Source organism: Protopterus annectens, chromosome 3.part1 (assembly GCF_019279795.1).
Source record: "Protopterus annectens isolate FY-2018-M chromosome 3.part1, PAN1.0, whole genome shotgun sequence".
NCBI classification, from domain to species: Eukaryota; Metazoa; Chordata; order Ceratodontiformes; family Protopteridae; genus Protopterus; species Protopterus annectens.
The window spans coordinates 77,821,778-77,848,821 of record NC_056732.1 but is presented as its reverse complement, the minus strand read 5'-3'; the positions used below and the strand labels follow the sequence as shown (position 1 = coordinate 77,848,821).

Here is a 27,044-nt window from a genome sequence, read left to right as displayed (position 1 = left end):
GATTAGTAAAGAAGAAATTCTAGAGGCCATTTAAAATTCTCCCAAGGGTAACACTCCAGACTCCAATAAGATGAATGTAGAGCTCCATAAAGTGTTTTGAGACTCACTGCTAAATCCGTTACTATTTCTATATCATTCTTTCTAACCCCACGAGAACATCAAGACCACACCCCATGATGTTCTGATCTGGATGCTCTAGGTAGCAGCAATAAACAAGGCATATTATCAGGAGCCATGGGAACGTATTCAGAAATGTAGCTGTTCATTGTCTTTAATACATAATGAAGCACGGCTCTTGAATGATGCCCATGCAGACTTTTCCAGTCCATACATACACGAAGACTAAAGCTAGCAGCACTTACAACCTCAGAAAACAGCTTATGGTTGTAACTGTGTGAACATACAATGACACTGCATGTTTACAGCACATCTTAATCCGTGAGCTATAGTCTCCTTTATATGAATCAGTCTCCTGAATGCAAGACTGCACAGAGTGATCTATATGGACTTATTTTAGATACAGGTTTGCTTACGTTACTTTGAATGCTTGTTCAAAGTTCTTATAGGTGACTTTTTGTATATACGTGTTTCCATAACATTGGCTTGTGAACAAATCGCCTCTTTCCAAACAAGGTTTTCACTGTAGAGTACCAAAAACAACCGCGCGGTTAAAAAGTCTGCAACACCGGGTTTATTCACCAATAGATTGTAGAACAAAGCAAGTAAAACTTTAAGTGCTTTTCGTCTGCTCACTCGCAGACTTCTTCAGAAGTTACAAAATGCAATCAATTAAGCATACTTAAATAGAAGAAGCTGCAAAAAGTGCGGGAAACGTTCACTAATTAAATAATTAATTAATGAAACTACCTTAACTTGAACCCTGATCTTTGATGTTAAAAAACTTAATATGTACATAAAAAATCCTTCATAAAAGACATACATATATAAACTATTATACATGTATACTGTTATACTTTACTAACAATATCATTAATATATCTAAGGTTGGCACATGTAAAACATAAAATGAATTTCTGTAAAAAAATGTATCTTGAAAGTAAAAAACTATCTTTGTAAGCTTTTAAGCTTTAATGTACTCATAACTGAACAAAAATCATTCAAACCTGGAAAATGAAATGCATTCAATTTTAACTGCCAAGTTAATTCTAATTCTTCAAGTTTGAAAGATGCCGGGCCACACCTGATGTCATTAATAAACTGGTCGATAACCATGAATTTAAAATGATGTTGTGTGTTTAAATGAATATATATTAGGTAGTTTCATTAATTAATTATTTAATTAATGAAAGTTTCCTCGCACTTTTTATTTAAGTATGCTTAATTGATTGCATTTTGTAACTTCTGAAGAAGTCTGCGAGTGAGCAGATGAAAAGCGCTTAAAGTTTTACTTGCTTTGTTCTACAATCTATTGGTGAATAAACCCGGTGTTGCAGACTTTTTAACCGCTCGGTTGTTTTTGTTTAAAAGTTTGATTTGCTGCAGTTGTACACTGTAGAGTACCACACATTTCTGAATACTGCCCCTGAGTTCTGCTCTTTTGCAAGAAGCTGAGAACAAATGCAATAAATCAACATTAGCATCGCCCCCTACTCTCTTTTCTAATTTTGTACCTGGGGGTCAGGGTTTCACATCAGCAGTGACAATCACCTAAAACTAATGTTCGCACAGCCAGGTGGCTAGCCATGACATGATTGTTTTTCTGTACAGGCACACACATACACACACACACACACACACACACACACACACACACACACACACACATATACACACACACACACACGCGCGCGCGCGCGCATGCGCAAACATGCAGACAGGCACACACACACACACACACACACACACACACACACACACACACACACACGCACGCACTCACACAAACACACACATATGCACACACACACACATACTCATGCACTCACAAATAGAATCAATGAAGAACAATATCATAGCCCATCTTCATGGCATACAAGGATAGAGCCATTACTCGGGTATCAATATTAAATTTAGCAGCTCCACTGCTAGAGGAGCCAGGTGGGACCAAGAGAAGAGTGAAGGGTTTAACCCACTCACCTCTGGGAATGAGACAGGGATGAAGGGCTTAAACTCACTCACCTCTGGGACTCAGAGAGTTTGTGAAGGGGTTAAACCCACTCACCTCTGGGAATGAGACAGGGATGAAGGATTTAAATTCACCTCTGGAACTGACAGAGGGATGAAGGAATTAAACCTCTGGGAATGAGGGATGAAGGATTTAAATTCACCTCTGGAACTGACAGAGGGATGAAGGAATTAAACTCACTCACCTCTGGGACTCGGAGAGTTTGTGAAGGGGTTAAACCCACTCACCTCTGGGACTGAGAGATATTCACATGCTCAAGGGACAAATGGATTGGCATGATTGTCCAGGTGTACAGACTGGGGAAGACTGCCTGTGAAACATTATGGTGGTACCTTATGGCAGTGGGTGGGGTTGCTTTCTAGAACATACTCACACAATGAATCATTCAGGGCAGTCAACCAATTGCTTGGCTACCTTCTGGTAGCTTTACCCATCCATATTCAGAGTTATATGTCTAAAACAAGAAAAACTTGAGCCATCACAGATGGATGTCTGAATGGTCTTCCTCCTCAGCTGACCTTTATCTTGCTAATGAGAAAAGAAAGGGCCAATTGAGCAAGAGACAAATGAATGACTGGCAGGCAGCAGGGATAAAAAGAAAAAAAGTGAAAACAATATCATAATCAAAAGGCAGGGTAGTAAGATGAGAGACATGCAGGCACTGGAAAATAATATTGTTATATCCTTAGACTTGGTTCAAGCAAGTTTTAAAACTGTAAAGTGAAAAGGATAGGAAAAAATGAGAAGAGAAGAACATGTAAAAAGTCATTTGAATGTTAAAATGTATAAAAATATTAAAGTACCTCTAAATGATAATTTCCTATAGTTGGAATACATATCTATGCGATGTATATTGATTGAAGAATGATCTCCTTTTTAATGCAGTGCTAATATTTAAAAAATATGTGAGGGTTAAAATGGCATACAGTACCATACGCACGCATGAAGGGTGGCAAAGGAAATTACAATTAATATGTCTCCTAACTATATTTTACACATAGTAGAAGTACTTCAAAAATTAATAACTAACGGTTATTTGGCAGAAGAAGAAACAATTATGGAAATAAAAATATAACATCTATAACATCTTTAAAATAGCTACAACATGTTGAATGTACAAGCAAGCAGGGAAAATGGAACAGCTATCATTATAGTAAGATCAAAAAGAAGCATATGATAATTTAAAATTAAGCTACTTTATTTTTTAGCAGTGTTTAAGTTAAGCCATACATTTTTACCTGAGTTAACTAATTCAATGTCAACTTAATGTTATAGAGGGAACCCTGAGGGACAGAGACACTGCCAGAAGAGAAACAAAAAGTATGCAATCATAATAACAAAAAGTACTCATCTGTTTTTTAAAAAAACTGAAAACTTTAAAAGGAAAGTCATAGATTAATCATATGGTTAGAAGACTAGCTAAGATAGAAAACAAAACAGAGCATGCTGTCCAGTTAGACAACATATATCTTATAAATTCAGAGACCATCATAGCAAGTCCTTTGATACAAAATATTGACAGAAGCTAATGGGCAGGGTTGAAAAATTTAGTTGAAAAAGTTTGGTTTCTCTTGTCATCAAAGTCCTCCACTTTGTTACTAATTCAGAAAGAGGGGCCTGAATAGAGCATTCAGGAATATTTAATTACCTAGTTTTACGTAGTCCAAAAGCCTGCAAGGTGAAGGCAAACAAGGACCCATTGTACTCAGCAGTGTGAAACTGAGCTGACGTCATGCTGTGATATTGCTCAAGGACAACTTCCACAGATGAAAAGATATGTCAACATTTATTTAATCATTAAGGAAAAATAAATAGTGAATATCATTAAAAGCTGTAGCTATACATAGTAGCTATAACAACATAATGCACCTAATTATACAAAAATGCATGTGCCTGCTGGGTAGCTTGGCCTACCAAGCAGTATTGTAGGGCTGCTTGCCTGGCAGCTTAGCAGTGCCATTTTTTTTAATTTTATTATTTATTTATTTTTTGATAAAATCTTACAGGTACCCTTTCAGGATGACTAAGCTGAAAGCTGTTCATTGACTGTTCTGTACCATCTTAACTTAGACTTAACATTGAGTATCCAGGTATGCCCCATGGTTAAATGTTTATATTTAGGAATTATGTAATTACAGTATGAGAATGAATGAAAAGGAAATCAAAGTATACGAAGAAAAAGTTAATTTCATTGTAAGTGGAAGGTAGGATTCAGGCTACATAAAGGAAACACCAGCAAATATGAGAGCATGAATGGCATTGGGATTAACTAACTAATGTATAAAGAAATGATGGGGTAAAACCAATCAGAAACATATGAGATAGAATCATAAATGAGAAGGGAATGAAATACAAAAAGGCATCTGTAATGAAAAAAATCCAGTTATAGTTTGAGATTCAAAAATGAAATAAAACTGCGTAAGACATAAATTTCATACTAAATAGAGATCATAGGATAATAAGAATATACTAGGCTATTGACTCGGAGGTCATTTCAAGCCCAACTGTTTTGATTCCAATGTAATATCATAGAAACTCTAGTCGATATCCAGGACTGTAGTTAGTAATGGCTGCCCATGTTCAAGAGGGTTGTGGGCACTATCCCCGGTAAGAATTTACGGTGCCCCATCCAGTCGTCCAGGTTCCTTGTGAACAGTGTCATAGAAGTGTTCTGTTTCACATGAACTGGCAGCCTATTCCAAAGACATGGCAGTCACTGGAAGGCAAATCTGTCCCTCCAGCATGTCCTATTCAAGTTGCAGGCTATATTTAAGTCCCTGGAAGTCCCAAATGATTTGCAGATGTGCAGCAAATTTGTTAGGTTTCAGTCTGAGATTGCTCTATAAGGCAAGCATAAGTCTCCCATAAGAAGTCTATAAGATACAGAGAATAGTGACAAGGACTTTAGTTGGTCTGTGTAAGGCACATGCTGGAGTCTCTTGATCTTCTTTGTTATAATCCTCTGAGGTCTCTCCAAGTGCTGCAGGTGCTTAGTATGATACATGCCAAATGCTCAATTAAGGGCCTGATTAGTGACGAGTATAGAGGGGTTATAACCTCTTTTGCTCTAGAGATGATGCCTTTACTAATCAAGCGTGCTACATAGAAAGCATTCCTTGCTGCAGTAGACGCATGGTGGTCAACATTAAGGTCGCAGTCAACATGTGATCCCGGATCCCTTACCATTTTGTACATACTTAGGGTATTGCTGATTTGATTTTGTGAAGGGACATTGTTTTTGTGGAAGGGAATGATGATGATGCATTTCTTTGCATTCATTTTGAGACCATGACTAAGACACCAGTCGTTGGTCTGCATAAGACCCTTCTGAAGTATGCTGGCATCATTTGGGGATTCAATAACTGCAGCTGTTAAGCACTCATCTGCAAACTTGGTCAGTCACAACCCCTGAACTTCTGAGAAGTATGTGCCAAACAGTAGGGGGCCCAGCACTGACCCTTGTGGCACTTCAGTGGTGACAGGTCTGCTGGTTGATGTGGAGTCACCCACTTTGACAGCGTGTGTCTGGTTTTTGAGCCAGTTGGCAACCCATCTTACAACAAAGGGGTTTACATTCAGTTTGCTAAGTTTATCAGTAATGCTTGAGTGTGGGATGATGTGGAAAGCCTTTGCCAAGTCGATGTATGCTGTGTGCACAGATATGCCCTTATCAGTGGCCCTGGTCACATTTTCAAAGAAATCCACCAGGTTTAACAGGCAGGATCTGCCTTTGAATGAAGCCAAATTGGGTTGGATGCAGGGTTTGGAGGTCACTTATGTTTTTATTTATGGGGTCCATAATGATATGTTCCACGGCCTTACAGATGAGGCTGGTCAGGCTTATGGGTCTGTAATTCCACACGTCTGTTGCTTGGCCACCTTTGTGGTGAGGAATAACTGTTGCTGTTCTCCATTGTGCAAGAACAAAGCCTGTGGTTAGGCTACAATTGAAAAGAGTACTTAGTGGTGATGCTAGTTCATGTTTTAACTTGTCTAGACGATAGCCTAGGATGACATCTAGTCCCATAGAGGCTGTGTTTTGCCTTGGACAAGGCTTTAATGACTTGCTCTTCAGATTTATAGGGTGGAGGGAAGTTGGGGAAGGTTTGTGATAAGTTTTGATTGGATAAGGAAGTGAAATTTTCACCAAATCCATCCGTTAGCAGGTTAGCTATCTCTGTGGGATAAGTATGTGTGATACTGTTAGTCACAAGTTCAGCACATGCTTGGGTCTTACATTTTAGGCTATGTACATAGCTGTAAAACCCTTATGATTATCCTTGGCTGTGCTTGCTAGGTTTTTCTCAAAGATGCTCTTAGAGGATTTGACATATTGTCTTATTTGCCTGTTGAGGCTGGGCCCTCTTATAGCCACTCAAGCCCCAGCTGCTTGAAATCCTGAAACCCACAGCCAGGGGCTCGAGAGGCCAGTTCCCCATTGACTGAGTCAAGCTGCGCAAACTCAAACATGAATTCAGGGACACATTTACCTCAGTGGTCACAAGCAATGAATCTCTCCTCATGGAAATGATAAGTGGGGAAGGAAAATGGGGAGGGGGGCTTTAAGTTTAAGGAGGAGGATTTTAGGCTTAGGCAGTGACTATGAGTTAGCACTTTGTTCGGAGGAGAGGGGGATTTAAGGTTTAGGATGTGATCAGGAGTTGGCTTAGAATTTGGGTTGGGAGGATTTAAGGTTTAGGGAGTGATCAAGAGTTGGCTCAGAGTTTGTGCTGGGGGGATTTTAGATTTAGGGAGTGATCAGGAGTTGACTCAGAGTTATGGTTAGGGAGGTAGGGTATTTTAGGTTTCGGAAGTTGTTTTTATCATTAAAGTCAGGGTTCTTGGAGGCATAGTAACTTTAGTGGTACTGCATGGGAATTGCACTAGTGGGAGTTGGAGATTATCTTGAGTAAATGTGTCTCAAGCACATGTAGTAGTCCCTAGAGATGCTAGTAGGTGAAATGTGTAATCAAAATCAACTATGATATATTCTTTGTACATGTATGTGTTTATTATTAAGAGTTATATAGTGTTATGATTTTGTCTCACTAAAATTTACACAGGTGCTTAGCTTTTCTCCCCATGGTCTCTACTCAGTTGGAGAAACACTTTCCTAAAGAGAAAAATAAGTAAATTTCTTATGATATGCAGTTGCGTTTATTATGTGGGCTCATTTATAGTTCTGAGGAAACGTTTTTATTTTTTATTTTATTTATCATTTTGTTGACTGGGAAAGTCCAACTAGGACAGAGCCTATTTTCGGCGGAGGCCCAGGGAGAAATGCTCCAGATGCATGTCTTTGGATTGTTGAATAGGTACTTGGGAAAGACATTTAAGGTAAATTATTATAGCATCCTTTAAGCCTCAGTCATAATATGTGTTATACAGAAGCATCTGTACAGAATTAAAGAATTTCCTGAAACTGAATTAATATTTTATTTTCATTTTTTTGGGGAAGAGGGGGTGAATAAATCTCACTGAATACAACAAATGATATGGTTAGTCATATGGCTTAGTACAACTGGTTAAAAAAGAGGAAATCATGCACATTATATTTCATACCAGTGCTAAGAACTAGGTGGAGTTTACAAGTATGTAAGAAAAACAGAAAAGGAAAGAAAGAAAGGAATAAAGAAGATCATTTTGTGATTGGCACAAAGGAGAAGCAAGGAAGTGAAGGACCTTTAAAATAAAATGCAAAAATGCAGCAAAATATTAAATATAGGCTCTGTACAGCATGTATATGAAGAAGGAATGGGAAAGTAATAATGAATCAGGGAGCAGCAATAGCTGAGAGATACTAAATCTATACAAATATACTGAATACAAAAGAAAATAGAAATTAGATTATTTAGCATTCTGTTTTGGGTGATTTTGATGAAACAGTTTATAGAAAGGATTAATAAAACAGTTTTCAACATGTTGAGATAGGATTTAAATACAAACCCTATGAGAAAGATGGAATACTAGGCTGCGACAGTAGTGCCACCAATACCCTTGTGTTTCCCTCTGCATGATGTTCTTCTCTTTCCTACTTACCCCATTTCATTCCCTTTGTATGATAAAAAGGTTATGTAGATTCGATCTCGCAGGGATCTATCCGATGGATTGAGTGCTGTCCTTCTTGTGCCAGATGAGCATGAGACGCAGCTATGCACCATTACATTGCCTTGCATGCATGAGTGAGCATTAACTTGGCCCTGCCAATCTGCCTTCTTCATGATGTACACCACATCAGTTATGCACCCTATTGTAGCCCTGTCCTAGCTGTCAGGCACGTTAGTGCTGTTTCTCTCATTAGGTCTATACATCTCTTTATTTAGGCAGTCCTTCAGCACTCTTCATACAATGATACTCTTAAAAATAGCACAGAGCAGGTGCACTGCATTGGTTGTACATCCTAGTCAAAGAAGAGCATGAATGACGCCTACACTAATGCATGGTTAATATGCTGATGGACGTAGTGCCGTATAAATGAGCAAGTAGTGTTGCGTTCTACTATGATTGTGACTGAGATACAAATATGACTTTCTGTTAGGGGATGGTGGATTTCAAATGTGTAAGGTATTTTGGCTGGACTAGAAAAGCTGCAGCAACAGTAATTACACTTTATAAAAAAAATGACCCTACTGGCATATTTCCATACATAAAGCTTTTGTAGATTTTTGGAAAGATGAGTTGAAATGTCACATTTTCCTGCTTTAAAACATTTGATAAGTGTGCTTAAAAGATATGATATGTAATTCACAATGTAGAAGGGAAAGCTTAATTACCTTTAAAATATAGTTTTAGGACTGCTAATAGAAATATGTTACATCAGTTAAATATTTTATAGCTGCAGAATGGCTTCCATAGCCAGATTCAAATACCAAATAATAACTAATTAATCAAGATAAGATGATACCCAGATGCACAGCACAAATTAATAGTGCAACATATCTGAACTACTTTGCAGAATTCATAACTAAAATAAGATGGCTACAAGAATGAACAATATGTTTGTAAAATGAGGCACAGTGTGGCCAGATGGAATGGTCAGCAATTGCTCATAGAGAAATGCATGTCAGATCCACATCACACAGCAAATACTCCACAAGTACAGCCTGCATATCAAGTTTTTAATCCAACTGCATGGTCTACCCATACAGATTCAAGTAACAGACCATGTTCATGCACATATGTAGAGGCACACACACACACACACACACACACACACACACACACACACACACACACACACACACACACACACACACACAATTGTCCACTCCCCACTAAACATTAAAGGACTGCCTCACTAAACATTAAAGGACTGCCTGATGTGATAGGGCTCTTCTTCTGCTGAGACTTTGAATTTTAAGACTCAGAAGGACATGAAATATGCGTAGCACCTCCAAAAGTAACAATTACAATTCAAGAAAATAACTTAAGACTAATAGTGTTATGCAAAAATATGCTCAATGCAAACTTTGGAGAATGCCACCCCCAAAGTTATTGCATAAGAAAAATAATTAGGCCAAATCATAAATGCAATTACACACATAGGGATATGCATTTATTAGGTAATACTGCACACCAAGCATTGTGAGGCCTTGCTCACTGGGTTTGTACCTTACAAATGCCAGAATTTGTTGCAATATATGTTAAATGCATGGCCCAGAATGTATCATTGTTTACATATGCACCCCATGGTATAAGTAGGAATCTAATGGTCAGATTCAAACAAATTAACAGAAATGATGTCACTACAATAATCACCCTAGCAGAGTTCACAGTAAGGTGTCAACAGTCCAAATTTTGCTTGCATAATAAATCACACAGTAATACATATATCCAAGGTCAAAAAGGCTTAAAACAAAATAAAGAGTAAATAAGAGAATTTAATTTATATTTTGCTTAAGAGTAAAGTCTTATTCATCCATTTTCCTTCAGTCAGTCAGTTTCAGATTGCTTACTTAAGCCAGTTCAAGGTCAGAGAGTGTGTGTGTGTTGGGGGGGTGTGGGCAGGGAGCTGGAGCCTATCCTTGTACTCAGTGGGGATAAGGCAGCAAGACTTATCTTTCACACAGTGACAGCCCCTTACATCATACACCAAAATGCACACACACACACACACACACACACACACACACACACACACGCACATCCATTTGCACAACATACACAACGTACATTATGGCTATCGCGATGTTGGAAGAAAACGACAATCTATTGAAAACCCATGTGGACGTAGGAAGGATCAGCAGACACCATACTGAAGGCGCTCCAGCGGAGAAAAAAATAACAGCACCAAGTAATGTAAGGCAGCAGCATTGACTGCTGCACCACTGTGTTAACTCACACACTGCTTTAAAAGCAGGATAATAAACATAATAGGTCAGCAATAACACAAGATAATTGAGGATGACATTAAAAGGAAACATTGGCTTGTTTATTCTGTGAATAATTTACAGCTACCATTCTGAGCCTGTAGCTGCCCTATCCCTTTGTCCTAGATCACCATCTTCCCAGGCAGTAGGTTTAATATTTTGCATTCTACACTTTCTTCTACCAAAGTGTTCCAGTTTTCAACAAACGCTTTAGAAGAAAGAAAATACTTCCTAATGCATAAAACATAGTTAATACTACAGGCACTTATGAGTTTTTTAATACTACATACATTATAATATATGCCATGAGATAGAATGCTAATTTTTTGTGTATCCACTTCATGTGACACACGTCTCACCACTATCTAAGCTGAAATTATTTGGTTTTGGGTGGCCTTTCTTGTCCAATCCTCTTATGACACTAGCAGCCTCTCTGTAAACTATTGCTCTACATTTGTGCAGCTCACTTCCTCCCTCTGACTCTGCCTATCAGAACTTCCAGTACTTACGTATTATCGCAACCATGTTTTTATGCTGTGATAATTGATGTAAAATTAAAGAACAGACGTTTGGTCTTACCTTGTAAGGTCTGTCTGATATGTGTTTTACAAGAAAGCTCAAACATTTTTAAGGTGTGATGTAAGGCTGGGTTGTAAACAGAGGGCTTGGTAAAGCAGTCACCATTTTAAACATTTTTAAGGTGTGATGTAAGACTGGGTTGTAAACAGAGGGCTTGGTAAAGCAGTCACCATTTTAAACATTTTTAAGGTGTGATGTAAGACTAGGTTGTAAACAGAGGGCTTGGTAAAGCAGTCACCATTTTCTTCTGTTGCTTCTTCACCGACTCTGCGGTGGCTTGACTGGAGAAACTAGCTGCACTCTCTGTGCCCTTTTATGTGCATCAGAAGAACGTCTGATGGGAAGCAAAGACAATGAAGGGAGATTTTTTAAGTAGAAAACGGCAGTACTGCAAAATCATTTGCATCTGCTAACTTCCTTTCAATCCCCCAAAGCTGGCCTCACTTATGGATCAATTATATTAGAGAGGTTAATCAGATGTTTAAATGATTTTGCAGTACTGCCGCCATTTTCTACTCAAAAATCCCCTTGATTGTCTTTACTTCCTATCAGACATCTAATCCTCCAATGGATTATCTAGCCACAAATTGCAAGCAATGTTTGAAAACCCATACTCATTTTACAAACCAAAAAAAAAAAAAAAAAAAACCCACCAAGATAGTGTCTAACAGTCTACTACCCTTCCTGATCACTTTGTAAGGAGTCAGACAGGGTATACTACTTTGGCTTTTTGTTTCCCGATGCTTTCTGTTGTCAGGGCAAAGGCTGAGAAAAAGGAACGCAGAACGTGTTTTAAGTATGGAATGGGGGAACTTGCTTAACTGACATCTTGAGACGCTGGCAGTAAATGGGGAAACCTATTTTTTCAAACCTTAATTTTTTTCATCTCTCGAAGTGAGAAACCTTCCTAAAAACAAGAAAACATGCGTCTCAGGTTTTCATACACTTCATCTGTCCCAGTTGACACAAGGGAAAGCAACCACCATTCGCTTGAAAATGTGGTTGCGATAATACGTAAGTACCAAACTTCCAAACAAAATACTATTTCTGCAGCCTAACAAGAGAGCTATAAAGCTGTAGTATTATGCTACTGTCTTTATTCATATCTTCTGTGTCATCAGAATATATTGGACTATTACTAGTCAGCCATTTGTTAGCAAGAAGAATAACAAAGCTTCTAAAGGAGGGTTGGGTTGAAAATCCTCCAGCCCAAGTTTGAACAGTTTTACCTAGTATACCATTACGTAATGTAACTCTAGATTGGATAACAAACCCTAAGTATTGTCCAAAAGTGTCCACACAGTTAACACAAAAGTACTGAACTAAGAACAAATAAATAAATACTAGAAAAAGAAATTAACTCTGAGTGCACATTCCCACCTGCTCTTCCCTTGTTTATCGCAAACATAACAGCACTTGCTGAACTGCCTCTCATTTAGCTAATAAATTTTGTTCCCTAACTTTTTTCCTCAGTCTTCTTTTTATCTATACTTGTTAAGGCTGGAAGAAGTGTGCTGACCTGCTAGTCCCCAATAATTTGGTAAACAAAACAACCAAACGAAAACCAAAAACGAGCCCGTCTGCCCACTTGATTCCGAGCGCAACTCACAAAGAATATTCAAACTACATGGCTCCAATATAAATGACATACTAGTTAAAATACTAAGAGAAGACTTATTGAGTGCTTTCATCTTTATTAATTAAAAAACACTGGCCATTGATACTCGAGAAACAGGAATTGTACTGGCAATTGCTTTTAAATGCTGGAGTGTGGCTGGGTCCAAATCACCAAGTCTCCATTTATTCCCTTTTAAAAATAAAATCTTTATATAGGTAATAATATTTAATAAATAATTAATAACTTTTAATTGTTTTTCACACCATATTGTATTTATTGAGAGTATACCAGCGTGTGTGCCTTTTAGAAGCATCACTTAGTGTTTTATGAATGAACAGGAGTTAGTGTATTTTTACTGGATATTGTAGGAGACTTGGCTGTGACATATTAATTCAATTGTTTTTAAAAGGAGGAAGAACATGAATTAAATGTGTTTCTGAAAAGGTTTTTAATTAATAAAGAGTTTTCTAAAGTCACTAAGTCTTCTTGTAGTATTTTAACTAGTATTTCATTTATATTGGAGCTGTGAAGTTTGAATATAGCAAGTTTGCTTTGTGAGTTGTGTTCAGAACCCAAGCGGATGGACCGGCTCACTACTAGTCTCTAATGTTTCCTCTGCCTTTTCCATTCTCTTTTGTATTTGTGTGGAATCCATGGAATGGAATGTACTCTTTGCCTAAAGCAATTTTGTCTCACAGCTTTTTTAGTAAAGTCTAGTACAGTTCTTTTTTAAAAATATAAAGCTATAATATTGTAAGATAATGGTAATGATTTCACTCTCACGCTCTTACCTGCACTGAACTATTGAAGTCTTTAGCTGAATGAGTATGCTCAATACCTGACTGCAATACACTGAGCTGAGGGTCTATCTAGCTGAGTCTGTAGCTTTCACTGGCTTCTGACCACCCCCTCTGGTTGCTTTTTTGCTTGGTTTTATATTTGTAATATAATTAATAAATTGGCTGTGAGATCAGATTGGCTAGCACTCCTGCCTCTCTTTTGCTTCTTACATGCAGCTGATGGATGTAACTTAACATACAAGTAATATATCTGTACATCTTGTAGCAGCACAGAAACCTAAAAGATAAAACTAAGGATTTATAAGAGACGTCATGTATTTTGTTTAATAGTCAGTAATTAAAAGTTTTACTATTCTGTATCTGCTTCTGACTTTTAAAATTACAGGGTATAAGAATCCAATGGACAATGAATCAATGGTGAAACACTCAAAAAACAAGTTTTCTTGTCATTGGAGACTCAATAGTGAGACACACAGATGTCCCACTCACCATGTTGGACAAGGATAAAGTCACAGTCAGATGCCTGTCCAGTGCCAGAATTTGCCAAATCATGCATGCGCTCAGGTCTCTCAGCAACAAGTACCATTATGATTTTGTCATAGTTCATGTTGGTGTGAATAACCTGAGATGTACCTCACTGGACTATATGAAGAAATACATTGTCGAGCTCTCTCAGTATATATCCCAGGCAGGAATGTCCCTAGCCTTGTGCAGTATACTACCCCCATGATGCCACAGTACAAACAAAAAATGACTGGTTTCAATAATTGTCTTAGTTTTCTGTGTCATTCCAAGGGGATCCAGTTCCTGGCTGCCTGGGAAGCTATGGTTGACAAACCTCGCTGCTTTTCCAGAGATGGTTTGTAACTAGCACATCTAGGCTTTCAACTGCTGGCAAAAGCTCTTGCCTCCCTCATAGTGACTTTTTTAGGCAAAGACTCAAAAGCAACATTACAGACATGACATTAACCATCAGAACAAATAAGGGTCATGCTGCTAAATACTAGGGAGCTTAAACCAAAAACTGCACTCCCTGGAAGCACTTCTATTTCTAGAAGATGTAGATGTCTGTGCAGTTACAGAAACCTGGTTTAATGCCTCAGAGAGTATTCCGGCCCTGCAAGACTGCAATGCCTTCCACACCTTTAGTCCACAAAATGAACATGTGAAATATTCTGACAAGAGGAACAAACATTCTAGATCTGGTCCTCACCAACATGTCAAACAGGGGTACTGCTGCAACTGTTGTACCCTCATTAGTTAAAACTGACCACAAATCAATCACCTTCAAGTTGACACTAACACCAGAACTCACAAAGGGTGAAATTAGACTAAAAAACTTTACCAAGGCAAACTATACCCTCCTAGGTGAAGGTATAAATGCATTCCAAGCCCCACACCAAGCTGAAAGTGGTAACTATGCCGAAGCTTAAACTAAAGCCCTATGCAATCACTTGCATAAGTGTATAAACTCAGCTGTGCCAGATAGGATGAAAGCTAGAGCCTCAAGTAAAATCAAGCTGCCATGGATTTACTTCCAGCATCAACAAACTCTACAATAAATGCAAGCCATTGCTGTACACGAAAACAAAGACAAGGACCCACCAATGGAAAGCACCCTCCTCAGCCTTAACAGGCAAATAAGACAACTTGTCAAATCCTCCAAGAGCTTCTTTGAGAGAAACCTAGCAAGTACTGCCATGGATAATCATAAGGCCCTTTTACAGCTATGTACATAATCTAAAGGGTAGGACCCAAGAATGTGCAGAACTGGTGGCCAATGGTATCACACACACTGACCCCACAGAGATAGAGAACCTGCTAGAGGATAGGTTTGGTGAAATTTTAACTACCTTATCCCCTCCTAACTTACAGCAAACCCTCCCCCAAACTTCCCCTTACCTTACATATCTGAAGAGCAGATCCACAAAGCCCTGTCCAAGGCAAAGAACATGGCTTCTATGAGACCAGATGACATTCCCAGCTGTCTTTTAATCAGGCTAAAACATGAACTAGCATCACCACTAAGTACCCTTTTCCATCATAGCCTAACTACAGGCTTTGGTCCTGTGGAATGGAGAACAGCTACAGTTATTCCCCTCCATAAAGGTGATCTAGAAATAGACCTGGTGAATTACAGAAGCATAAGTATGACCATCCTCATCTGTAAGGCCATGGACTGTATCATTATGGATATAGGTGACCTCCAAACCCTGGATCCTACCCAATTCAGCTTCATGAGGGCCGATCCTGCCTGTTAAATCTGGTGGATTTCTTTGAAAGTGTGACCAAGACCACTGATGAGGGCAAATCTGTGCACACATCATACCTTAATTTGGCAAAGACTTTCAACACAATCCCACATTCGGGTATTACCGATAAACTTAGCAAACTGAATGTAAACCCCTTCATTGTAAGATGGGTTGCCAACTGGCTCACAAACCAGAGACACACTATCAAAGTTGGTGACTCCACAACAACCAGCAGGCCTGTAACCAGTGGGGTGCTGCATGGGACAGTGCTGGATTCCCTACTGTTTGGTATATACTTCTCAGATGTTCATGTCAAAACTAAAGGGTTGTGACTGACCAAGTTGCAGATGACTGCAAACTAGGTACAATCAGTGACTTCCCAAATGACGTCAGTATACTCCAGGATGGTCTCACACAGACCAATGACTGCTGTATTAGTCAGTGTCTCAAACTGAATGCAAAGAAATGCATAATCATTCCCTTCAGCACAAACAATGTCCCTTCACACTGTCAAATCAAAAACAATACCCTAAGTACCCATGAAGTGGTAAGGGACCTGGGATCACAGGTTGACCATGACCTTAACTTCAACCACCACATGTCTACCATTGTAAGGAAAGATTTCCACATAGTTCACTAGATTAGTAAAGGCATTGCCTCAAGACCAAAAGAAATTATGACCCCCCCCCTGTACTCGGCACTTGTCTGGACCATAATTGAGTATAACTCCCCATTCAGTATGTACCATACTAAGCACTTACAGCAATTAGAGAGACCTCAGAGGTTTCTAACAAAGGAAGTCAAGGGCCTCCAGCATGTGCCTTACACAGACTGATTAAAATCCCTGTAACTATACTCTGTATCATACAGACTTCCTGGGGCGACTTATGCCTGACCTATGGAGCAACCCAAGACCCAAACCTAAGGAACTCATGAATCTAGATCATGTTATTGAAAAATAAAAATGTCGAACGGCACAACAGCAAAAGTGCTGAAATGTCAAGGATTCATTTTTGAGATCGCAGTACAGTGAAGATTGGGATATTTGCTTTTTCCTCACTGTAGTGCGATCTCGGAGTTGGAATATATATTTAGCGGGGGGTGTGGTGGGCTATACCAAATTTGAGTTTCGGCATTTTCGCTGTTGTGAGTGTTCAACATTTTGCGTCTGCGATGTTATGATATAGATGCAAACTGCATATCCATAAATCGAGTGGGTCTAGGGCTACCCATTCCAGGGACTTAAATATGGCCTGCAACTTAAATAGGACCTGCTGCAGGGACAGTTTTATCTTCCAGTGACTGCTGCATCTTTGGAACAGGCTACCAATTCATGTGAAACAGAGCACCTCTGTGACACTGTTCAACAGGAATCTGGATGAGTGGATGGGGCACCATAAATTCTTACTGAGGATAGTGCCCACAACCCTCCTGGACATGGGCAGTCATCACCAAATGCAATCTTGGGTATTGACTAGTACCTCTAAGGTATTACATTGGGTTGAAATGGTTAGGCTTAAACTAACCTCCGGGTCGATAGCTTAGTAATCTCCTATGATCCTATGATGAGCTCTCATTCCAAAAGTCTTCTGTGTACACACCAAAAGTTAAAGTCTATCTGCTGTTTCCCAACAGTTGCTCTCTGAACTTAAAGCAGCCCTAAGTTCTATATTTCGTGCATGTTTTTTTATTTTAATTATTTATTTATTTACCCATCTTTTGTTTACCAGGTTAGTCTAAATAGGCCAGTAGCCTCTTTCCAAGGGAGACCTGAGATAGTGGTGTTATAGGAAATTTGGCCAGGGCCTTGGGGAACTTCTCCTACTCATCATTGTTGCGAGCGGGACCCATTTTGGATGAGCACTTCTTGTTTCCATTCCTGGCACAGATGCAGCCCAAACAGTGAGGTAGATGGAAAGAGAGAATGAGATGATGGAGCAGTGAAACAAATGAAGGAGAAAGCAAATATTGGGACTGGATAATGTGTACAGGATTTTCACGAAATGTTTCCAAGAAGCCTGTTTGATAATGATGAGTTAGCAAATGACGAATGTATAATTAGGAGGGTTGTATGATGACATACTTTAAGAAATGGTGATGCGGAGTGAGACAGAAAATGAGACATTTTTCTGGGGTGACATTATGGAGAAAATATAAAAGGAAGATGCAGAGACAATCTGGAAGAAAAGAGGAGAGATGGAAAACAAAACATATGCAGAGAAGGTAAAAGAAGGCAAAACTGGAGTAGCAAAAAAGAAAGCAGAAGAAAAGGAAAAACAGAAGTTGATGGTAAGGATTCAAAGTAATGATGAGAAAGAAATGGACAGGTATGAAGAGTGGGGCAATGTAATATCTCAAGCACATGAGATAAGAGTATTTATTCTTATTAACAAAGAGACATTTTGTGACATTATATTTGAGACTGTTTTTTTCAATGGAATGTTTTATTAGAGAATATGGAAAAAGAAATTCTGTTAGTCATGGAATCTTTATATGATCAAAGCATTTAACAGGGAAACAAAAAAAGATTCATGTATAATTTCGAACAGAGGTAGAAAGAGAGACTGTGAAAGGACATTTGTAAGCTTTATGTAAAGAAATACTAGACATTACAAAAGTCTATGACAAAAGAGGTTTATGGACTGGTGGTTGGGATTGTAATATTGTGTTTAGAAAGAGAAAAAATATATACATATACCAAGCATGATAAATGTGGAGGAGAATAGGGGTGTTGTAAAATACTGGGGGCAACCCAAAACACGCTTTTTTTGTTTTGTGGAAAAGAAGAACATTTAATAAGTAATCATGACAAAAGAAAATTTTATATTTTGGGGGGGGGGCATGATGCAAAAATGTGAATTGATATGTTATAAATGTAACAAAATTGGACATTTTGGATGGATTGCAAAAATGAAAATAGTAACGAAAAAAAAGAAAGAGAAGAAAATGAATAAAGAGAATATATTTTATAAGTAGTAGAAATAGAAAAAAAATAGATAGGAAAAAATAATAAAGAAGACATAGAAGAAGGTTCATAAATACATGATGCAGGAGACATACACTGAGAAGCAGTAAAAGGAAAATAAATTATATTGGTTAAAAGACAGAAAAAGAAAATCTAAAGGGATAAGTACAAAAGAAAAAAAGACAGGAAATAATATAAAATATAATATATAGAGCTAAAGACGCAGGCTTGGTATAAGTATTTGACTCACAGACCCAAGGTACAGTGCCTGATTCTCACTTGTGGAAAGGAAGTTGGTTAGGTTTAGAATAGCTTATTAAGAAACTTAGTAATTAGCTATGAATTTATGAAATCATGATGCTAACGAAAACAGAAAATATAAATGTTGGTGTGCTTCCTGTAAATGAAAATATAGTAAGGAGAACAGGAATTTTGGATGTGACTGTAATTATATTAGAAAGCACAATAACAAATGCAGAAAGAATATAAACAAAGAAACTATGGGAAGGAAAGATAATCTGGAAGTTAGGAAATGAGAGATGTACTGGAATAGCTGAATTCTGTAGAAATACAGTAACGATATCAGAAGTGACTTAAGCAAAAATGAGAAGATTAACCATTGTAGATTTAAAATGGAAAGAACAAGTGTATGGAATTATAAAGTTATATGCTTATAGTAACTGTAAAGAAAGGGAAAGCTTTTTTCATCAGATTTTAGACTGTGGGGTTAAATATGAATATTATAATGATAAGAGACTTTGGGAATTAATAAGCAAGCATAAAAAGAAAGAAAATAATATAAGAAAAATGATGCAAGTTATAAGATGTGGTGAATTAAAACTTTGGGACAAAAATTCATGGACTTACAAAAGGGGTATGTATAGAACTGACATAGATTATTTTATAGTATCATAAGGTTTAATTATAGGAGAAGGGGATAGTTAAAACAGGATTTTCTGATAATCTTGCAATATTAACCATGTTAGTATTTTTTTTTCTTTGTTTCTGGAGTATTTTATTGTAGTAAGACCGACTTTTAACCACAAGGAGTGTTTGTTTACCCTAATCTTGCAATATGACTGTAGATTAAGGAAAATAAGGAATATATAAAATAGGCAAAGGAATAAAAAGGATAAATCAGAAAGGATGGAATGAAGAAGGACAGAGATTAGTAATACAGTTATGGAGAGATCCTATTACTATAAGAACATTTTATAAAAATTGGTCGGAATGGTGGATGATAGTTAAGGAAAAGTATAAAAAATGTTTTTTTTTTTACACTGGCAGTATGATGTGAGAAAAGTAGAAAAAGAAAAATATGAAAGAACATATAATGATAGCGAGTATTTTGACAAATAAATCAAGAAAAAGTACAAGAATTGCTATATAAGCACATATATCTTTACAAGGAAAAAGAGAAATATCAAATCATGAAAAAGGTAAAGCTATAAAAATAAGAAGAAAATGGTGTAATCAGAAAGTAGAATTGCAAGATTTTTTGTGGAGACTGGTAACAGATTGCCAGTAAAGGAAATATGCTATATAAAAAGAAAAGTGATAGAATATGTTTACATTGTCAAGAAGAAACTAAGGAACATGTGTTTTTGAAATGTAAAAAAGTTATAGGGAAAGCTATGTAAAGAAGATTTTTTTGAAGATAAAAAAGAAGAGGATAAAATAAACATGGATATAATTAAATACTGATATTATAAGAATGGAAGCAAAAAATATGTTGAATAGCTAAAAAGTTATGTTATATGGGTTATCTGGAAAAAGAATAAATGAAATTATGGGCGGAAACTCCCAGATATGCTCTGAATTGTTGCATAACGGTACAAAATATACCGAACCTACAGACATAGCCAACATCCTGGCAGACAGATTCAGCGCAAACTTCTCCCCCCTTCCCCCCCAAAGGAGCAAATGCCTATCCCAACTGAATGTAACCTCCCTGACATCACAGATGCACAGGTGAAAGCTGCCCTCTCCAAAGCAAAAAACACAGCATCTATGGGACTGGACGGTGTCCCAGGCTGTGTCTTACACGAGCTCCAAGAAGAACTGAACCCTTACATTAACTCACTGTTCAAACTTAGCCTTACTACAGGATATGTACCCAAAGAATGGCGTACAGCTACAGTGGTCCCACTCCACAAAGGTGGTGCCACAACGGACCCCGGAAACTATCGCCCCATAAGCCTGACTAGTCTGGTCTGTAAAGCTATGGAGCGTATTATCAACTCATAAACAAAGACATTGGGAGCCTCCAGACACAGGACCCTACCCAATTCAGCTTTGTTAAGGGCAGATCTTGCCTCTTAAACCTAGTTGATTTCTTTGAAACAGTTACCAAAGCCATAGATGAGGGCAAGGTAGTCCACACAGCCTACCTGGACCTCGCAAAAGCCTTTGACACAATACCCCACTCAGGCATCATAAATAAGCTTGCCAGCTTAAATATCAACCCCTATATCATAAGATGGGTTGCAAACTGGCTCAGAGATAGAACCCACATGGTCAGAATCGCAGGTGCCATGTCCAAATCCAAACCAGTTACAAGTGGCATCCCACAGGGCTCAGTTCTGGGACCTCTCTTGTTTGGTATATACTTCTCTGAGGTTCAGGCTAACACAGGGGGATTATGGCTGACAAAGTTCACAGATGACTGCAAACTGGGGGCCATAATTGAATCTCCAGCTGACACAAGCATCCTCCAAAAGGGTCTCACAGAGATGGATGCTTGGTGCCAGAGCCACGGCCTCAAGCTAAATGCTAAAAAGTGCATAGTCATCCTCTTTGGGAAAAACAAGGTGCCCACAAATTACCATATAGGTGGTAATCCATTAAGTACGGAAGTAGTAATTAGAGATTTGGGGACCAACGTAGATAGTAATCTCTCCTTTGATAATCACGTTGCCAAAGTGGTTAGAAAGACCTTCTATATAGCCCACCTTATCACGAAAGGGTTCGCATCTAGATCAAGAGAGGTCATTGTGCCCCTCTACTCATCACTCAACAGGCCCATAATTGAATACAATGCCCCTTTTTGGATGTACCTTACCCGACACCGGCAGCAACTGGAGAGACCCCAAAAGTACCTCACCAAGAGGATCATGGGCTTCAAACAGATGTCCTATGCAGCTCGACTAAAGAAACTCCAGCTCTACTCAGTTGCTTACCGCCTACTCAGAGGCGATCTATGCCTGACGTACAAAGCCATGTCAAACCCAGAATTAATGGACATGCTCCACCTCAAAAAATCCAAGTCCCTTAGAGCTACATGCTCCAGGGACCTAAACCTCAGCACAAAAATAAATAGGACATGCTGGAGGGACAGATTCATTTCCCAGAGGCTCCCCTCACTCTGGAATAGAATCCCAATTCATGTTAGACATAGCCCCTCGCTGACCCTCTTCAAGTGAAATTTGGATGCGTGGATGGGAAATCGCAAATTCACCCCTGGGATCTCCCCTGTGTCCCTGCTAGACAGAGGCACAGTAAACTAATCTTAAAAGGGTACCTTCTGTGACCTACTTTACAGAGGCACAGTAGGCTAATCTAATAGGGAGGTGGAAGCCAAATACACTCTGGCTAGGCTTATAAATGCCCTAGGGCAGATAGCCTAGTATCTACCTATGAACCTATGTTTAATGGTAAATGGATTTTAACAGCAATAGTAAGTGAAATCAAATGATGGTTGTGGAAACAGGAGTGGGGTTCTAATATGGATGAAAATTTAGCATGCTTTTAAAGGAAGTTACGAATATGTGTAAACATCTTTGTATATTTATATATTTGTATATATGTAAATATCTGTAAATATTTTGTAAATACAAGTTATTTTTGTATATAAATAAAGGACCCATGTGCCTTGGGATCTTTTACATCCATCTGAGCTTAACACCAACTGAAGCAGATGGGACCTCAGTTTAACATCTCATCCAAAGGATGACACACTCAGGAGTAGAGCACCCTCTCTCATGTTGCACTGCAGTGTCACCAATTGAACTACCTGGTATGGGAATAGAACCCACAGTCTTCTGCATCAAAGGCGAGTATGTGACCTGCTGCATCACTCATACTGCTGTTTAAATAAAAGCTTACTCTTCACACTATCACCTAATTTTATGAATGTTATGGTCCATTTAAAATTACATAATTCTGGCAGGAAAACAGAAATGCAGTTCACTTCTTCAGTTTGCATTTTGCCATATGTTGTGTTAGGTGCTCCTGCATGTGAGCTTGTATGAAAACTTTCTATTAATAGTTGTATGTTTACTTCATGCTACTGGGTTGGAAATTGCCTTTCCATATCTCCTACACCTCCACCAGGTCGTAGCAGTGATCACTTTAATGTGACCAGCCCGAGCCTTCCATTTCCTTTCTTTATCTGACTGCCTGTCATAACTCTCAAGCCTACAATCTACAAAATGTGGAACACTACCTCTCACAACGCATAGAACAAATCCACAAAACGTGGAACACAGGAGCACCTACAGATAATTTCAACATAATAGAATTTATTCATACCAACTAAAGACGTTGTTTTGAAGAGTTAGTATGATTCAATATCGTTTACCGTGGCTACTTGTTAAAAATAATCACAACAATGAAAGTGTAACAGACCTTTTCAATAGAACAGCCTGGAACATGGAATTTTAAATATTCAGAAAGAAGAAGGTTCCTCAGAATGTTTTACACTTGCAACCCATGCTTCCTCTCCTCCACAAACAGGCAGTTTTTTCTGCCAATCAACTTTTATCACAAAATGTGGTAAATAATAGCCACATAATGTATGCTGCTGAAGGTGCTATTCAGAAAATGCATGCTAATGCAAAATCCATTATTCTCTTAACTTTTTAAGTTGATAAAAGTAATATTTAAAATTATCACTGATTTTGAATCATTTTGGCTATACCCAGAATTCTTGATTTTGCCTCATATTTTTTGTCTGTCTCTGATTTTCTGATACAGTACAACTATGACACTGTCATTGTCCATGTTGGTGTGAATGACCTGAGACGTACCTCCCTGGACTACATGAAAAGAGACATGGAGGTGCTCTCCGATCTTGTATCCCAGACAGGTATGACCCTAACCCTGAGTAGCATCCTGCCATCACCCAGAATGATACCACAGTACAAGGACAAAATGATTGACTTCAACAATTGGCTAAGCTTCTGGTGTCATTCTAAGGGGATCCAGTATTTGTCTGCCTGGGACGACATGATCGACAGTCCATGATGCTTTTCCAGAGATGGCCTGCACCTGTCGCCCTTAGGATTCCGGATACTGGCTAAGACTCTTGCCACCCCTATAGTGCCTTTTTTAGGCAAGGTTCAAATGACAAATTCACCACCGTAACAGGTACAAGCAAGCAAAATCTGAGGGTAATGCTACTCAATGCTAGAAGTCTCAACCTCAAAATGCACTCACTCGAGGCACTCCTTAAAATGGAGAACTTTGACATCTGTGCAGTGACAGAGACTTGGTTCAAAGCTCCAGAGAGCACCCCTGCATTACCAGGCTTCAATTCATACCACACCTTTCGGCCACCTAACCCAGAAAGAAGCACTAAAGGCGGAGGCGTGTCCATATTCATTAAGGATATCCACACCTCCAGGCTAGTTGCACAGCATAATGCATCTGAGGTTATCCAAGTGCAACTAACTCTGGGCAAGACACCAATCCAAATTGTAGCTTGCTACAGACCCCCCACCATGCCCCAGGATTCACACTCCTCATTTCTTGATACACTGGAAAGTATTAGGGTACAACCCAACACCCTAATAATGGGCGATTTCAACTACCCCACCATTAACTGGGAAAACTACTCATGTACCAATTCTTTTGCTCAACGTTTTCTAGAATTCATAAATTCCAACGCCTTGGATCAACTTATTCACACCCCCACCAGGGGCAGCAATATCCTAGACCTGGTCATTACCAACATGGGAAACCAGTGTTCCACACCAGAGGTCAATTCCTCATTGGTCAGATCCGACCACAAGCTAATCAGCCTAGACATCCACATCCCACCCCCAGCCCCAATTAGAGAAACCATCGTAAAAAAACTTCTCAAAAGCCAACTTCACACTTTTTAAGACAGAAGTGGCAAACTTCATGACACCCATGCAGACGGACAATAGAGGTATGACTGCCGAATCCTACACAAATGCACTTTATAAGCACTTACACGAGTGCATGGATCATGCTATCCCTAATAGAACCAAGATGTTATCCTCCAAAAAAAGGAAGCCAATCTGGTGGTCCTCTGCCATAAACAAACTCTACAACAGAAGAAAGAAACTGTTGCAAAAGAGTAAAATCCCATGACTGGAGGAACTCCCTGGTCAACCTCAGTAAGAAGCTGAGATCCCTCTTAAAATCCTCCAAAGCTAGTTACGAAAACAAAATTGCCACTGACTCTAAAGACAACCACAAAGCATTCTATAGCTATGTCAAGAATCTAAATGGGAACACTCAGATCTGCTCTGAGTTACAGCATAATGGCACTAAATATACAGAACCAACTGATACTGCCAACATCCTAGCAGATAGGTTCAGTGCTAACTTTACCCCCCTCTCACCCCCTAGAGGGCCCATCTCTATACCGGAAGAATGCAAAGTTCCTATAATCATGGCTGCACAGGTAAAAAACACACTCTCCAAAGCCAAGAACACAGCATCCATGGGACCTGACAATATCCCAGGCTGCGTTCTACATGAACTACAGAATGAACTGGCACCCTACCTAAGCACCATGCTCAATCATAGCCTCACCTCAGGCTTTGTACCCACTGAATGGCGCACTGCAACAGTTATCCCACTCCACAAAGGGGGAGCCACGACGGACCCTGGGAACTACCGCCCCATTAGCCTAACGAGCCTGGTCTGCAAGGCCATGGAACGTATCATCATGGAACTCATAAACAAAGACATTGGTAATCTCCAAACTCTGGACCCTACTCAGTTTGGATTTGTAAAAGGCAGATCATGTCTCCTAAACCTGATTGACTTCTTTGAAGCAGTCACCAAAGCCATAGATGAGGGTAAAATGGTTCACACAGCTTATCTAGATCTCGCCAAGGCTTTTGACACCATCCTCCACTCTGGAATTATAGATACGCTCACTAAACTAGGTATAAATCCCTATGTCACAAGATGGGTTGCCAACTGGCTCACGGACAGAACCCACACTGTGAAAGTAGCGGATTCCAAATCCGACATCAGACCCGTGACAAGTGGTGTACCACAGGGTTCAGTCCTGGGTCCTCTCCTGTTTGGTATCTACTTCTCTGAAGTGCAGGCCAACACAGAAGGTCTTTGGCTAACAAAGTTCGCAGATGACTGCAAACTAGGAGCCATAATCGAAACTCCTAACGATGTGGACAAACTATAAAAGGGCCTCACTGAGACAGATACCTGGTGTCAAAGCCATGGCCTGAAGCTCAATGCCAAAAAGTGTATTGTCATCCCCTTTGGTAAAAACTCTGTACCCATGAACTACCACATAGCTGGTAGTCTACTTAATGCCAAAAATGTGATAAGAGACCTTGGGACACAGGTGGACAGTAGTCTCTCCTTTGATAATCACATCGCCACAGTGGTCAGGAAATCCTTCTCTGTGGCTTATCTCATCACAAAAGGATTCTCATCCAGAAAAAAAGAGGTCATTGTTCCCTCTACTCATCACTCATTAGACCCATTATAGAGTACAATGCCCCTTTTGGTATGTACCTCACAAGACATCTACAACAACTGGAAAGACCACAGAAATACCTCACAAAGAGGATTACTGGCCTCAAACAGATGCCCTATGCAGACCGTCTCAAAAAGCTACAGCTTTACTCCATCACATATCGCCTACTCAGGGGGGATCTCTGCCTAACATACAAAGCTATGTCAAACCCAGAGCTGTTGGACATGCTCCACTTAAAGAAATCCCAATCCCTCCGAGCTACACACTCTAGGGACCTTAACCATGTCACCACAATAAACAGAACATGCTGGAGGGATAGATTCCTGTCCCAGAGACTTCCCATACTCTGGAACAGACTACCTATCTATGTCAAACAGAGCTCCTCATTAGCACTCTTCAAGAAAAATCTTGATGATTGGATGGGAAATGGGAAATTCACGCCGGGGATCACTTCTGTGGCTCTGCTCGACAGGGGCACAGGAAAATAATTTTTTTGGGTTGCGAAAGCCCGGGTACATTTTTTGGCTAGGCTTGTATGGGCCCAAGGGCTGATAGCCTAGTACCTACCTATGAACCTATGAACCTATCAGTAAGGATTACAGACAGTTAATAA

The 27,044-nt window shown here is 39.1% G+C and overlaps 1 protein-coding gene across 1 annotated transcript in view; it reads right to left on the bottom strand.

The window, feature by feature from the left end:
• The window catches only part of LOC122797634 (otoferlin-like), a 1,687,021-nt gene that overhangs the window by 491,756 nt on the left and 1,168,221 nt on the right, over positions 1–27,044 (bottom strand). The window lies entirely within an intron of this gene.